The 14,469-nt window shown below is 40.0% G+C and overlaps 1 protein-coding gene and 1 long non-coding RNA gene across 3 annotated transcripts in view; both read left to right on the plus strand.

Annotated features, from left to right (window-relative positions):
- Positions 1-14,469, plus strand: part of GRM7 (glutamate receptor, metabotropic 7) — a 758,177-nt gene that overhangs the window by 394,802 nt on the left and 348,906 nt on the right. The gene's annotated exons all lie outside the window — the stretch shown is intronic.
- The window catches only part of LOC107182213, a 16,829-nt gene continuing 7,678 nt past the window's right edge, over positions 5,319-14,469 (plus strand). The window contains exon 1 of the long non-coding RNA XR_001512929.1: positions 5,319-5,409. This is a non-coding gene — a long non-coding RNA (uncharacterized LOC107182213). The remainder of the gene's footprint in view (positions 5,410-14,469) is intronic.

Consider the following 14,469-nt stretch of genomic DNA (forward strand, 5'->3'; position numbering starts at 1 on the left):
GACTAAACACTTGGTCAGCTCTTAGGACACTAACACTATGCTTTGGAACTTGCTGACAGCTCAACATATAAAAAGAGTGGCATTCTCCCCTCCTTTGCCCCAGACCCCTAGACAGCTTTGAAACCATGAGCAGAGCCTAGGCAACAATGCAGAGCAGGGGGGGGGGCAGTTTCAGAAGAAAACACGGTGCTTGGCAGAGCCCTGGCCATGCCACTGTGCCCGGAAAATGCCCAGAGGAATAGAGCAATACCTAGAAAGCAGGAAGCAATGCAGTTGGCTTGCTCCTGAGAACACGTGTGATACCCTGAAGGAGACATTCACATGAGCCACATGGAAAGTGTCTGTGGGGTTTGGCGAGACATATTTATTCCTGCAGGCTGAGAAGCTAGGAGACATCCCAGCTCCTCCGATGAAAATGCAGACAGGTCGCTTGTGACCGCCACTCCTGATCGGTCACTAAAGCAGCCGTTCTCTTCCCCTTCTTGGCCAGCAAAAGCCACCACCTGTGAAGGATTCAAATGCCGAATGCTCAGCTAGCCCAACTTCCCCGACTTCGTCCGGGTCACTAGGACCCTTCAGGACAGTTTCTGAAGGAGTTTCTTGGAAGTATTTTTCTTGCTTAAAAACAAAAAAAAAAACAACAACAAAAGAATATTACTGGAGCAATGATATAACCTTTTGCCTAATCCAGGACCATATTTTTGTCACATTTTCTTGGGAGGACAGAACTCTCAGAGCTGGTGCAGTCCTCTTAATGATGAGGGAGGGGATGCCAACAGCAGCGGAGAGCAGAGAAGAAAGATGGAGGGAGCCAGGGCCCAGAATGTTGGCTTACATTGTTGAATGGATCCTTGAATCATCTACCTCAGGATTTCTTCTTACGTGAGAAAAATTGCTCTTTATCTTTTTCTTTCTTTTTTTTTAATATGGATCTTGTGATAAGACTGTTTAGTTGTGTAGGAAACTGCCAAACTATCTCCACAAGTGGCTGTACCATTTTATTTCCTCCAACAGTGAATGAGACTTGTGATTGCTCTGCACACTCACCGAAATGTGGTGTGGTCATTGTTCTAGATTGTTGCCATTCTAATAGTTGTATCTCATTGTCGTTTTAATTTGAATTTCTCTGTTTACATATGATGTGAAACTCCTTTTCAAGTGCTTATTTACCATCTGTATATATTATTGGATGAAGTGGCTGTTAAGATCTTTGGCCCATTTTATGAATCAGGTTGTTTGTTTTTTGTCGTTGTTCTAAGACTTCTTTGTATATTTTGGGTAACAGTCACTTACCAGATGTGTCTTTTGCAAATATTTTCTCATAGTTTTTGTCTCATCTGTTAGTTCTCTTGATATGTGTTTTCACAGGTCAGAACTATTTAATTTCCATGAACTCAAGCTTACCATATATTTATGGTATGGATTGTGCCTTTGGTGTTCTATCGAAAAACGCATCATTTTACCAATGTCATCGGATTTCCTCCTAGGCTATCTTCTAGGAGTTTTATAGATTGTGTTTACATTTAGGTTTATAGTCTATTTGAGTTCATTTTTGTGAAGCGTGTAAGGTCTGTGTCTAGATTCATTTTTTTTTTCTTGCATCTGGATATCCAGTTTTTCCAGCATCATTTGTTGAAGAGATCATCTTTGCTCTATTGTATTGCCTTTGCTTCTTTGTCAAAGATCAGTTGACTATATTAATGGGGGTCTGTTTCTGGGTCTTCAATTCTGTTCCATTGATTTATTTGTTTATTATTTCTCAGATACTGTATTGTCTTGATTACTCTAGTTTTATAGTAATTCTTTTTTTTGTGTGTGGTCATAGCTGTTTTATTATTTATTTATGTTTTGCTCAATCCCTCCACATACTCCAAGGAACCCCCTAAACTCCATTCCACAACTGTCATCCTGTTCTCTTCTATGAGTTTGTCTCTGTTTGGCTTGTTTGTTCATTGGATTCCACATATGAGTAAAATCATATGGTGCTTGTCTTTCTGTGACTGGCTTACTTCACTATGCTCTCTAGGTCCATCCATGCTGTCCAAAAGGGTAAGATTTCCTTCCTTTTATGGCCAAGTGGTATTCCATTGTGTAAATGTACCACAGATTTTTTTTAGGCACTCATCTACTGATGCACACTTGGGCTGCTTCCAAATCTTGACTATTGTACATGATGCTGCAATGAACATGGGGTGCAAATATTCTTTCTTCAAATTAGTGTTTCAGCTTTCTTCTGATAAATTCCCAGAAGTGGAATTGCTGGGTCATAAGGCAGTTCCATTTTTAATTGTAGAAAACAGTATGGAGTTAGTCCTCCAACTTGTATTTCTCCTTTGAGATTGTATTGGCTATTCTGAGTTTTTTGCTACTCTGTATAAACCTGAGAATAAGTTTGTTAATATCTATAAAATAGCTTGTGGGAATTTTGTTTGGGGTTACATTGTATCTTTAGGTCAAGTTAGAGAAAACTGACATCTTGACAATATTGAATCTTCCTATTCATGAATATTGGCTACCTCTCCATTTACTTAGTTCTCCTTTGATTTCATTCATCAACATTTTGTAGTTTTCTTTAAATAGATATTGTACATATTGTGTTAGATACATACCTAAGTATTTCATTTTTGAGTTGCTAATACATGTTATTGTGTTTTTAATTTAAAATTCCACCTTTTCATTATAGTTATACTAGAGGCCCAGTGCACAAAAATTTGTGCACTCGGAAGGGTCCCTAAGCCCAGCTTGTGCCCTCTCCCAGTCTGGGACCCCTCAGGGGATGACGACCTGCTGGCTTAGGCCTGCTCCCCAGGGGATTGGGCCTAAACTGACAGTCGGACATCCCTCTGGCAGGCCAGGACCCCTCAGGGGATGTCTACTTGCCAGCAGGGAGCAGGCCTATGCTGCAGTCGTACATCCTTAGAGCTGCTGAGGACGCGGGAGCCACACCCTCTGTACTGGCAGCCATCAGCCTGGCTTGTGGCTGAGCAGAGCTCCCCCTGTGGGAGCACACTGACCACCAGGGGGCAGCTCCTGCATTGAGCGTCTGCCCCCTGATGGTCTGTGTGTGTCATAGTGACCAGTGATTCTCAGTCGCTCTGCTGTTAGGGTCAATTTGCATATTACCCTTTTATTATGTAGGATAGAGGCCTGGTGCATGAGTGGGGGCCGGCTGGTTTGCCCTGAAGGGTGTCACAGATCAGGGTGGGTGTCACACTGGGGTGCCTGGACAGCATGGGTGAGGGGCTAGGGGTCATTTTCAGGCTGACCACACCCTCCGGCAACCCAAACTCCCAGACTCTCCTTTTTTATCTCGGATTTATTTATCTTCTATAGTGGAAACTTTATAGCTTTGAGGGGATCTGAGGGCTGGCCAGGGCAGAGCAGGGACCCTCACCCCATGAGGGTGTGGCCATCCTAGGTGAGGGGCTGATGGCTGTTTGCAGGCTGGCCACAGCCCCCAGCCACCCAAGCTCCCAATGGAGGCTGGCTGGAAGCAGGTATCTGGGATTTATTTGTCTTCTATAATTGAAACTTTGTTGCCTTTTGCGGAGGCATAGCCGACCAGGGCAGGCAGGAAGCTTGGCCTCTTCCAGTGCCGGGGCAACCAAGCCTCCTGCTTGCTCTAGCTCCATGGCTGCCGGCCGCCATCTTGGTTGGGTTAATTTGCATATAGTCACTCTGATTGGCTGGTGGGCGTGGCTTGGGCGTGGTGAAGGTACGGTCAATTAGCATCTTTGTCTTTTATTAGTGTATATAGGAAAGCAATTGGCTTCTGGATACTAACTTTATATCCTACAACTTTGTTATGATTGCTTTTTTGTTACAGGATTTCTGCATTTTGTTTTGTATAGATTTTTGGTTGATTTCTCTTTGGATTTTCTGCATAGATGATCATGCCATCTGAGGACAGGACCATTTTCTGTTTTTTCCCCAACCTATATTACTTGTACTTGAATTTTTTCTTTTTCTCTTTCTTCCTTTCTTCCTTCCTTTCTTTCTTTTTCTTTCTTTCTTTCTTTCTTTCTTTCTTTCTTTCTTTCTCTCTTTCTTTCTTTCTTTTTTATTCTTTTCTTTTTTTTGCCTTACTGTATTATCAAGGATTTTTACTTTAATGCTGAAAAGAAGTGTTGAGAGGAAACATCCTAAGGGAAAGCTTTGAGTTTCTCACCTTTAAGTATAATGTTAGCTGTAGGGTTTTCTTGTAAATATATACTTTTTAAAAAACAAATGTAGACTAAATGTAGACTTTTTAAAAAACAAATCAAATGTAGTCAGATTCCATAGAATGAAAATTCAGATAGCCTCAAGAAAGATGTTCACCTTTACTCTATATGCCTGCATTTATTAGCAAGGTCATATTTTGTTAAAATTTTACTAAAAGTTAAGCCATTTCATAACCCTTTTTTATAGTAATTATAAATTATATAAAATATTTAAGTAAAAATTGTCTTTGAAAGAAAAATAGAAGCTAGGGAATGCTCTTGCAGTTGTAAAGTCAGTACAGGTGGTGTTTCATTGATTGATAAAAAAAATTGAAAAAGAGAGAGAGATAGGGAGAGATTTAATATTTTAAACAAATACCCTGTCATGTTGAAATTTGAAATCCATAAATATTTATAACTTAATTTAAATTTTGATTGAAAAAGCAGAATGCGAAAGTGTCTTAAAACATTTTTCAGGCCTAGAAATTATGACACCACTAATATCATTTGGGGATTCCACTGAATTAGCACATCCTACACTGTATAGATTCCTTCCTCAATATAAATCATGGCATTTATGTATTCTTTGTCCACCGGAGAAGTGATTGGGTGTGTAATGTATGCTCAGAGTAACAGACTGTTCATCCAACTATGTCACCAGCAACTTTTCTCCTTGAGTCATCACATTCAGAAACTTCCAGTTCATTATTACCCATTCTGAATTATATTCACTATTGTCACATCATCTTTAATGTTTTTTTTTTAATATCACAGAATTATAGGTAATAGGTTGTTGAATGTGGAAGAGGCAACATTCAGTTAACAAATGATGACAGCCTACTGTCTATCAGGCACTGACTACGTGCTGATAACTAAAAAACAAATATTCTTGCCCTCCTGGAGATTATGTTTGAGCAGAGGGAAACAGATAACCTACACTAATAAAAAAGAAACATGCAAATTGGTGTCACTCCACTACGCCCACCAGCCAATCAGAGTGACTATGCAAATTAACCCAACAAAGATGTTGGTTAATTTGCATATGCAGGTGCGAAGTGAAGACTGAAGGCTGAAGACTGAAGAGGCTTGGCTTCTCAGCTGTGGCCAGACCAAAGGCCTGGGTCTTGGGTGCCGGAGGAAAACCGGTGCCAGCAGCCAGGGGTAGGAAGGCCTATTGCGCGAACCTTCATACAACGGGCTTCTAGTAGTCAATAAGCACAATAAATAAGCAACTAATAAAGAATGTTAGCAGATGGTAAGTGGTATAAATTATATCTCTTCATTAATATTCTCATTTTTTATTTGTTATTTTACAATTTTCTTTAGTTCTTTGTCCATGGTTTCTGTTATCTCTTTGAACATATTTAAGACAGTTGATTTAAAGTCTTTTATTAGTAAGTCCAATGTCTGGGATTCCTAAGTGATGGGCTTGTCATTTTAATGTGTTATAATTTCTTATTTCTTTGTAAGCTTTGTGATTTTTTGTTAAAAAATTGGAAATGTACATATTATAATGTGGTAACTCTGGAAATTAGATTCTCCTCCCTTGCCAGAGTTTGATGTTCTTGATTATTGAAGACTATAAGGCTGGTTGTTGGTTTGTTTTTTCAATTTTCCAAATTTGAAAAAACTTCCTTGTTATGTGTAGTCACTGGAGTGCCTGCTCTGTTGACTTGCATTCAGCTAGTGTTTCATAGAGATTTCCTTGAACACCAGGAGTTAAAACAAAAAATATCTATCATGCCCTGACTGGTGTGGCTCAGTGGATAGAGCATCGGCCTGCAGACTAAAGGGTCCCAGGTTTGATTCCGGTCAAGGGCATATACCTTGGTTGCGGGCACATCCCCAGTGGGGAGTGTGCAGGAGGCAGCAAAATCTATGTTTCTCTCTCTTCAATGTTTCTAGCTCTCTATCCCTCTCTCTTCCTCTCTGTAAAAAGTCAATAAATATATATTAAAAATATATGTATCTATCGTGATAAATTAGTTTATTAGTGCTGCCATAAACTGGGTGGTGTAAACAATAGAAATTTATTCATTCACAGTTCTGGATACTAGTGTCCAAGGTCAAGGTGTTGCCAGGATTATTCCTTCTGAGGGTTAGGAGAAAAAAATCTGTCCCATGCTTCTTGTATACCTTCTGATGAGTTTCTGAAAATCTTTCCTCTTCCTTGACTTGTCTTTATTATCTCATGATGTTCTCCCTATGTGTTCTTCCTGTCTGTTTCTCTGTCCCAATTTCCCCTTTTTATAAGGACACCAGTCATATTAGATTAGGGTCCATTCTAAAGACCTCACTTTAGCTAATTATATCTGTAACTAGAGGCCAGGTGTATGAATCCGTGCAAGGGTGGGGCCTGGCCAGCCTGCCCTGATCAGGACCAATCAGTCTGGGGGAAGGGGACACAGGAGGTTGGCCAGCTGGCCCTGTCCCGATCGATCAGGGTGAGGGGGGCCGATCTGGAGTGGGATCAGCCAGGGCGAGGGGCTGTGGGCTGTTGGCTGGCTGGCCCTGCCCCCTGGTTGAACTCCTGGTCAAACTCCCGGTCCAGGGGACAATTTCCATATTAGCCTTTTATTAGATAGGATGGCTCTATTTCCAAATAAGGTTACATTTGAGGTACTGGGGTTTAGTACCTCAACATATAAATTTTGATGGGGATTCATTTCAACACCTACCTCTCAATCTTTGTGGTTTGGCTCTGTTCTGGGATACTCCTTCAATCTTAAAAAGGCTGTTTACAATTCTGCCTTAGCCTTCACTTCCTGTTTGGGCTGAGCCTAGACATTAGCCAGAGATGAGAGCTTTAAGTCTTCGTGAGTCTTTTCTGAGCATCTATCTGCCCTGGTTCTACTTGTGGCTTTCTACATTCCCCAGTTCACCCAGGTACTTTCGAATGGCCTAATTTCCAGAATAAACTATCTTTTCAGATTCTCCTCCCAGGCTTTAGACTGTCTGTTGTATTTTGCAATGATAATACCTTGTTCAAAGTGGCTGCATTTTTCATTACCTTATAATATTTATGAACAATTCTTACTTTTTTTTCTATCCTGAATGAGTTATAATTTAGGCAAAAACAAACAGGGACAGCTGTTTTTGTTTTAATCCTTCAGTAACCCCAAAAAGGTTCGAATAGAGAAACATGATACTTTCCTAATAATGTCTGCTTGGCTGGGTCCCCAGAATCAAGAACTCATCTCACCCTAGGAATGAGACTGACATCTTCAGCTTCATGATTGCCGTTGAGAAAATGACCTGTCCATAAATGACTTTTCTCTTCTTTCCAGCACATTAGCTATTTATTGACTTATCACAGGGAAAAGGAAACGTCTTATATCTGTTTTCACCGTTAGAGAATGTTGACTTGGTCCCATGCCTGGGAGAAGGCAGTTAAATCAAGACCAAGATTAAGGTTTCCCTTGTTTGCTAGCACTGGGTCATCCCATGAGCACACAAGCTCACCTGTGGGCCATGAAGAGCTGCACCTAGAAGAGTTAAAAAGTGCCATTCTAGATTGGGTATAAACAATAAGACAGAGTACTTGAAACCATTAAATGCAGGGCTGACTATGAAAGCAAAGCAGTAGTGAGAATTTAAAGGGCCATTAAGTTAGCCAAATGGATGGCTGGAAGAAAGATCACTTATAAAAATTGGGAGGTTGAAAGGGCCTCTTTAATGTGCTTTAACAAAAATTAGATGCTTGATAATCTTTCCATATTTAGATAAGAGGGAGAAAAAGCCCTCAAAATCAAAGATGGGTTTTTCAGGCTCAGTATGTTCATGACATTAGATGTGTGCTATTAGTTTAATTGGGATTTTAAAGTTAAAATGACCTTCTTCTCACTTTAAATATAAACATTTTTTTCCTTAGTCAATTGCAAATGAGGATGTTTTGCAGATGGTTCCCTAACAACTAAGTCTACTGTGCTATTTGTAATTTGACTTAGAAAATTACTTCCCTAACCTCGTGATGCTCTATCCTCCTTAATATTGCTAAGAAGGCCCACTGCCTTTTCTAACAATTCACAATTCGGGCAAAAATAGTAGTTAGTCTTTTTGGATTTTAGCAAGTTTTGCCACAAGTTATAGGGCCTTTCCTACCTGTTTTGAGATTTTTGAAATCCCTTATTTAACTTATCTTCAACCAACTTTAGTTGAGTACAGCCCAAAAATTCTGATAGGTTCTAGGGACAAGATATAAGATGTCATCCCTGTATTAAAGGAATGCATGGTGTAGTTAGGGAATCAGATGCAAAATATCAGAGCTTCATAGTATCCGAGGATGAACAGTGATAATAGAGATAAGTTCAAGAGCTTACAAAACACTAAGAGGCAGAGGGCATTAACTGATAAAAACAGGTGACATGAGGGTTAATCCCTTAAAGCACAAATAGCAAGTGACTACTAAACAAGGTGTGAGGGGCTCCATTTAGTGAGACAGCATTTACAAAGGGTAAACAGTATGCCAGCATGTTGGAACATAGAGAGTATGAAGGCGTTTGAATGAGTGGTGGAGAGATTGGCAATAACCAAATCAAAAACAGCCCCCTGGGCCCGGCTGGCAGGGCTCAGTGGTTGAGTGTTGACCTATGAACCAGGAGGTCCTAGTTTGATTCCAGTCAGGGCACATGCCCAGGTTGCAGGCTCCATTCCCAGTGTGAGGTATGCAAGAGGTAGTCAATCAATGATTCTCTCTCATCATTGATATTTCTACCTCTCTCTCTCTCTCTCCCTTCCCCTCTGAAATCAATAAAAATATATTTTTTAAAAACCCACAGCCCCCTGGGCTGCTTTCTTGAGAATTTATAGCAGTGGTTCTCAACCTTCCTAATACCGTGGCCCTTTAATACAGTTCCTCATGTTGTGGTGACCCCCAATTTCATTGTTACAAATTGAACATAATTAAAGCATAGTGATTAATCACAAAAACAATATGTAAATTATATATGTGTTTTCCCATGGTCTTAGGTGACCCCTGTGAAAGGATCGTTCCATCCCCAAAGGGGTCACAACCCACAGGTTGAGAACTGCTGATCTATAGCAAAAGGGACCAATCTTTGTATTTGGAAAATCAGTTCAGGATTTGATATCAATCAATGTAAAGCTGAGACTGATCTTTCTTAGATATTTTATGGACACCAGAATTTCTCCTGAGAGCCAGAATTTTCTTAGATATCTAATGGACACCAGAATTTAGCCTATGGTGGAGCAATGGAGTCTAGGACTGACTTTCTATTTTAAAGTATTTAGGTTCAGCCTGCCTGAAGCTTACTAGTACATTTTACACAAGTGCCAAGATTCCTTAACATGTCATGCCTAAATAAATCACTGACCTACAGTACACCATTCTTGTTTTATCACTGTTCTTCTGGTGCATTTCCTGATTTAAAATAAATCAATTTCCTGATTTCTTTTTATATACTATTGTCCTGTTTTTTTAAAATGTAGATCTTAATGCACCACCCAGTGACTGAGTAACCACCACACAAATCAAGACAATATTTTCATCATACGAGATAAATTCTTAGTTCCATTCTTGGTCATTAATCCTCCCAACCTCAAAGAGATTAATGTTGTCTTCCTTTTCACTGCATATAAACAGATGATTATTTATCTCATAGTAGATCAATTTTGCTTATGTTATAACTTTATAGAATTATATTAGAGGCCCGTTGCACGAAGGGATTCATGCAATAGGCCTTCCCTTCCCCTCGCTGCCGGCACCGGTTTTCCTCCAGCACCCAGGACCCAGGCCTTCACTCAGGTCGGAGCCTTCAATCTTCACTCCGCTGCTTCACCCCTACGTATGCAAAATAAACGCCATCTTTGTTGGGTTAATTTGCATACTCTCCTGATTGGCTGATGAGCGTAGCAGAAGGGATGGTTAATTTACATGTTTGTCTATTATCAGGTAAGATATGTATACACGGAATCATACTGTGTGTGTGTGTGTGTGTGTGTATCTGATTTCTTGACTCATGTTTTGAGATTTTATCATTCCTGTTGCGTATAACAGTAATTTTTTTCTTTTTATTGCTATGAGCTATTTCATTGTACAAATACAACACCATGTGTTCATCCATTGATACAACATAAACGTTTATTTTTATGGCACTGTGCCAGTGTAATTTCTGATATACTTCCGATTTCATGCTCAAAGAGTGTATTAAGACACAAATATCCCTGTTACCTTTTATTACTTTTTGAAAAACATATCTTACTGGGTAAATTCATGTGCTTTCACATTTTTCAGCTAATGTACCATTTTAACGAAGTATTCTATAGCTTTTTTCCATTGTCTTAGGCCTTACTGTTTCTGAGCCCCCTTGCTGAGCTTTCCATGTAGTCATAGAGTCACAGAGAAAAACAGTATGTCTGAGTGGAAGGGGAGTCAGGGAATGCAAAGAGCTATGGCTGTATAATGCAGGCACTGTTAAGATTATTTGTGATCAAGCCAGAGTTGTCACACACACACACACACATTACAGAGTTCATGAGGTTCTGAGATTAATGATGATACTAAAAGGTATTCAATTTGGATAAGATTTTTATTTGTGTTTCTATAAACTCAATTGCCTCATGACCTGTGTGTATACATAGCAGTATGGGTTAAGTAGGGAGTTCAATTATTTGGTAAATTTGATGAATATAGAAACCAACCTCTGATCGTTCTCAGAAAAGCAATTAATCACATAGTTTTCTTCCTTAGGAAGCATAATATTTCAGCTACTTATGATCTCTCTGCTATTTTTTTTTAGCTTTACACAACAAATCAGAGTGGAACAAAATTTCTCTTTTCTAGTTTTCGTAAACAGTTTAACAGTCTTGGGTTCCTGGCGGTTGTTTTTGTTTTTTTTAAATCAAATACCAGCTTGCCAAAAGTCAATCACTCTGACACTGGCATTTGGAGCACTAATTTATTCTAACCTCGGGGAATTGGCTTTTTAGGAATAAATTGAGCATTAAAATTTTCTCTCTGATGTTTTTAAAAGGTTTGTGGATTTCTTATACATAAGCCAAGTGAAGTACATCGCGTTGGCACTTATCCAGTACTTTTGGTACCATGGGCTTCTGAAAAATGTCCTTGTCATGAATTGATTGTTTCAACTCTCAACATCATTAATTCAGATGTTGGTGTCTTAGGCTATGGTTAGGTTCTACCTGGCCTCCATATGTCAATGTCAGTGTGAATGGCCTCTAGAAAATTAGTGTTTGATTCCAAGAAAAACCCAAGAATATTAAAAGCACAGTCAACAATGAAATCGAAACAGGATTCCCTTGAATTACCTGGGTAAATAATTTTTTTTTTATTTTTTAAATGAGTATATGCAGGTGTTTTTTCTTTCCTCTTTCTTCCTAGATAGGGTGACCAGATAATCATATGGAGCTATTATCATAATAATAATGGAAATGATGATGATGATGATGACAGGAATGACATTAATAATGAACTTCTGTTAAAGACTTGTAATATGCCAGGTACTATGAAATACAGCTTTGAAAGTAATAACTCATTTTATGCACATCTTATACATGAAAAAAAATGTATGTTTGGATTAGATAACTTGCCCAAAGTTGCATAAGATAATATCTGCTGAAACTGTGACTTTACCACAAAAGCTACCTGATTCCTAACATTTTTTTTCTTAATTACTATTTTATACTCTAGTAGTGAAGTGAGGACTTACCAGTTGGTGTGTAAAATTGATCATTTTTTTAATGGGAAAGTACTGAAAGGGTCATTTGGAGGTAGAATGTGCCCATTTTAATGGCACCTGTGCTTTAGAAAGAGTTCCTTAGAATCAGAGCCTAAGTCAGGGGTTCTGGTGCATTTGTTTTATGGAGAGAACTCCCACAGGAGAAAGGGTGTGAGGAAAGCCAGATGGGGAAGGGAAGGGCAATAAGTAAGGACATGACTGCCCTGTAGTACAGCTTCAGCCTGATCCCATGGAGAGCTCCAGCATGAATTAGTGCAAAGATGTGATCCCACTACACTGCAAGTAGTATGGACATTTGTGTTTCCGGGTCAGTTATTTATTAGTTGCAGGCAGCCCCTAAGGGTGGGGAATAAATAACGTCACAGTCAGCTCCTGTTTAGCCAAAGCAGAAGGGAGTAAGCTGTGAATCATTAGCTGCTTATCATGTGTCTTAGTCCATCTGGGCTGCTATAACAAAGTATCACAGATTGGGTATCTTATAAAAAACAGAAATTTATTTCTTATAGTTTTAGAGGCTGGGAAATTCAAGATCAAGGAGCTGGAAGATTCCGTGTCTGGTGAGAGCTTGCTTCCTGGTTTATGGCCATTATGTCATGGTGCCCTTACCTGAAGAAAAGGGAGAGCTGTATGGGGTCTCTATTCCAAAGGCACTAAGCCTATTCATAAGGGCTCTGCCCTAATGATCTAATCACCTCTCAAAGGTCCCATCTCCAAATACCATCACATTGGTGGTGCGGATTTGCATAAGAAACTTGGGGTGAGGGTGGAGGGACACAAATATTCAGTCTAGCGCCAGGCACGCATTGTGAGTCATCCTAGGAGTAAGATGGGTCAAGGTGCAAACTACTATCTTACTTTGACAAGTTAGTCTTGACATGTCCCGAACTACTAATCCCCCGAACACTGTACTGACATCGCAGGATCCTGTATCTTTGTAATATGTATTTCCCACCATCTGGAGCACATCTGTCTTATTAAGCCATTTGGAGAACTTGCCACTTATATCTGATAAATATGGTATTATTAGTATAGCGACTCCATTTTACTTTGTACAGAATGTCCACAGTGTTGAAATATACAGGTGAGGAAAATGTAGGTTTACAGCTGTGAGTATGAGAAACAGAAAGTTTACTCTTATGTTATTTTTTGTTGATTATTGTATTGTTTTTCCACATGAACAGTGGTAAACATTCTTTTGCCCCGCCCTGTATTGTGGCAGAGAATAGGAACATTATGGTAACCCTTGGGTAATGTTAAAGTGTACTCCTGTCCCTCCCAAATGGAAGCAAACTGCTCCCAATATTCTTCCCTTTTTAGGAACCAGGAGAAATAAAAACTAATTGGTCACGCACCACATAACCACTTGCTGCTGTGGTATTGTAGCATCTCTACTTCTAAGAGCCATTACCATACCGTAAGAATGGGCTCCTTGGGATCCTTGTCAGGGAGTCAAATCTGGGGTCATAGGAGAGTGTCCTACGTCCAAGATTTCTCTTTTCCCTGGAACCAGCACGCTAAGGATTTGCTTTCCAATATCCCTTCCTAGTTCCTAAGAGTATATTTTCCAGCATGCAGTTCTTCTCCTCACTTAGCACTTTCCCACTTGGGCCAACCTGAGACTTAATCCTGGTTATTTCCCTCGTGACCAGAAAGGGAGGGAAGGCATTTCCCGAGGAGACCCCAAGCACTGTCTTGGTCTTGCCACCTGCCTCAGTCTGTGCTCTTTCAGATCTTTAGCAGGAGTTCCCCACTGCTCTCTATAAAGGAGTGGGCCAAGGGTTTAGGGGGTTCTGGGTAGTGAAGCTTCTCAAGTGTACCTCCTAAGATATCACTGTGCCAAGTTCCACCAGTGGGAGAAAAAAGATGGTAACATCTTGTGTTAGCTTCAGTTTTGACTAAAGGGAATTCTCTGGAGCCATGGGTCTCAAAATTTAAATATTTACCAGACTCATCTGAAGGGCTTGTTAAAACACAGAGGGCTGGGTCTCAACCCCAGAGTTTCTGATTTGCCAGGTCTGGGGTGGGGTCCAAGTTTTTGCATGTGAAGTTCCCAGGTGATGCTGGTACAGCTGGTCCGGGGACCATACTTGGAGAAGCACAGCTCTAGAGAAAGGGACAGGGGGCAGCTCTGAGCTGTTAGCCGCCCACACACAATTGACAGATAGATAAAGAGCCTGGTAAAGGGAATCTGAGGGGGCACCAGGTCACCCGGTACAGCCAGTGCTACTTGAATCTAAATAGTGTTGAAATAACTGATCAAATGAGATTTATTTCAGAACAGCATCTCTACAAGAATCTCTACATATCATGTCATTGAAACATTTGTAGCATTAAAAAATAATGTGGATGCTTTTATTCTTTCAAATGATGTAAACAATTAAACCTGTGGGTTTCTGGGCTTTCTCCCAACTTAATTAGTTTATAATGTGTTTTCTCACTTTTCTTTCTCCTTCTCTCTCTCTCTCTCTCTCTCTCTCTCTCTCTCTCTCTCTCTCTCCTCTCTCCTCTCTCTGTGCCCACCTCCCCCGCAGTGCACAAATTTTTGCTTA

Source organism: Myotis davidii, unplaced genomic scaffold, assembly GCF_000327345.1.
Source record: "Myotis davidii unplaced genomic scaffold, ASM32734v1 scaffold73, whole genome shotgun sequence".
Classification (NCBI taxonomy): Eukaryota; Metazoa; Chordata; class Mammalia; order Chiroptera; family Vespertilionidae; genus Myotis; species Myotis davidii.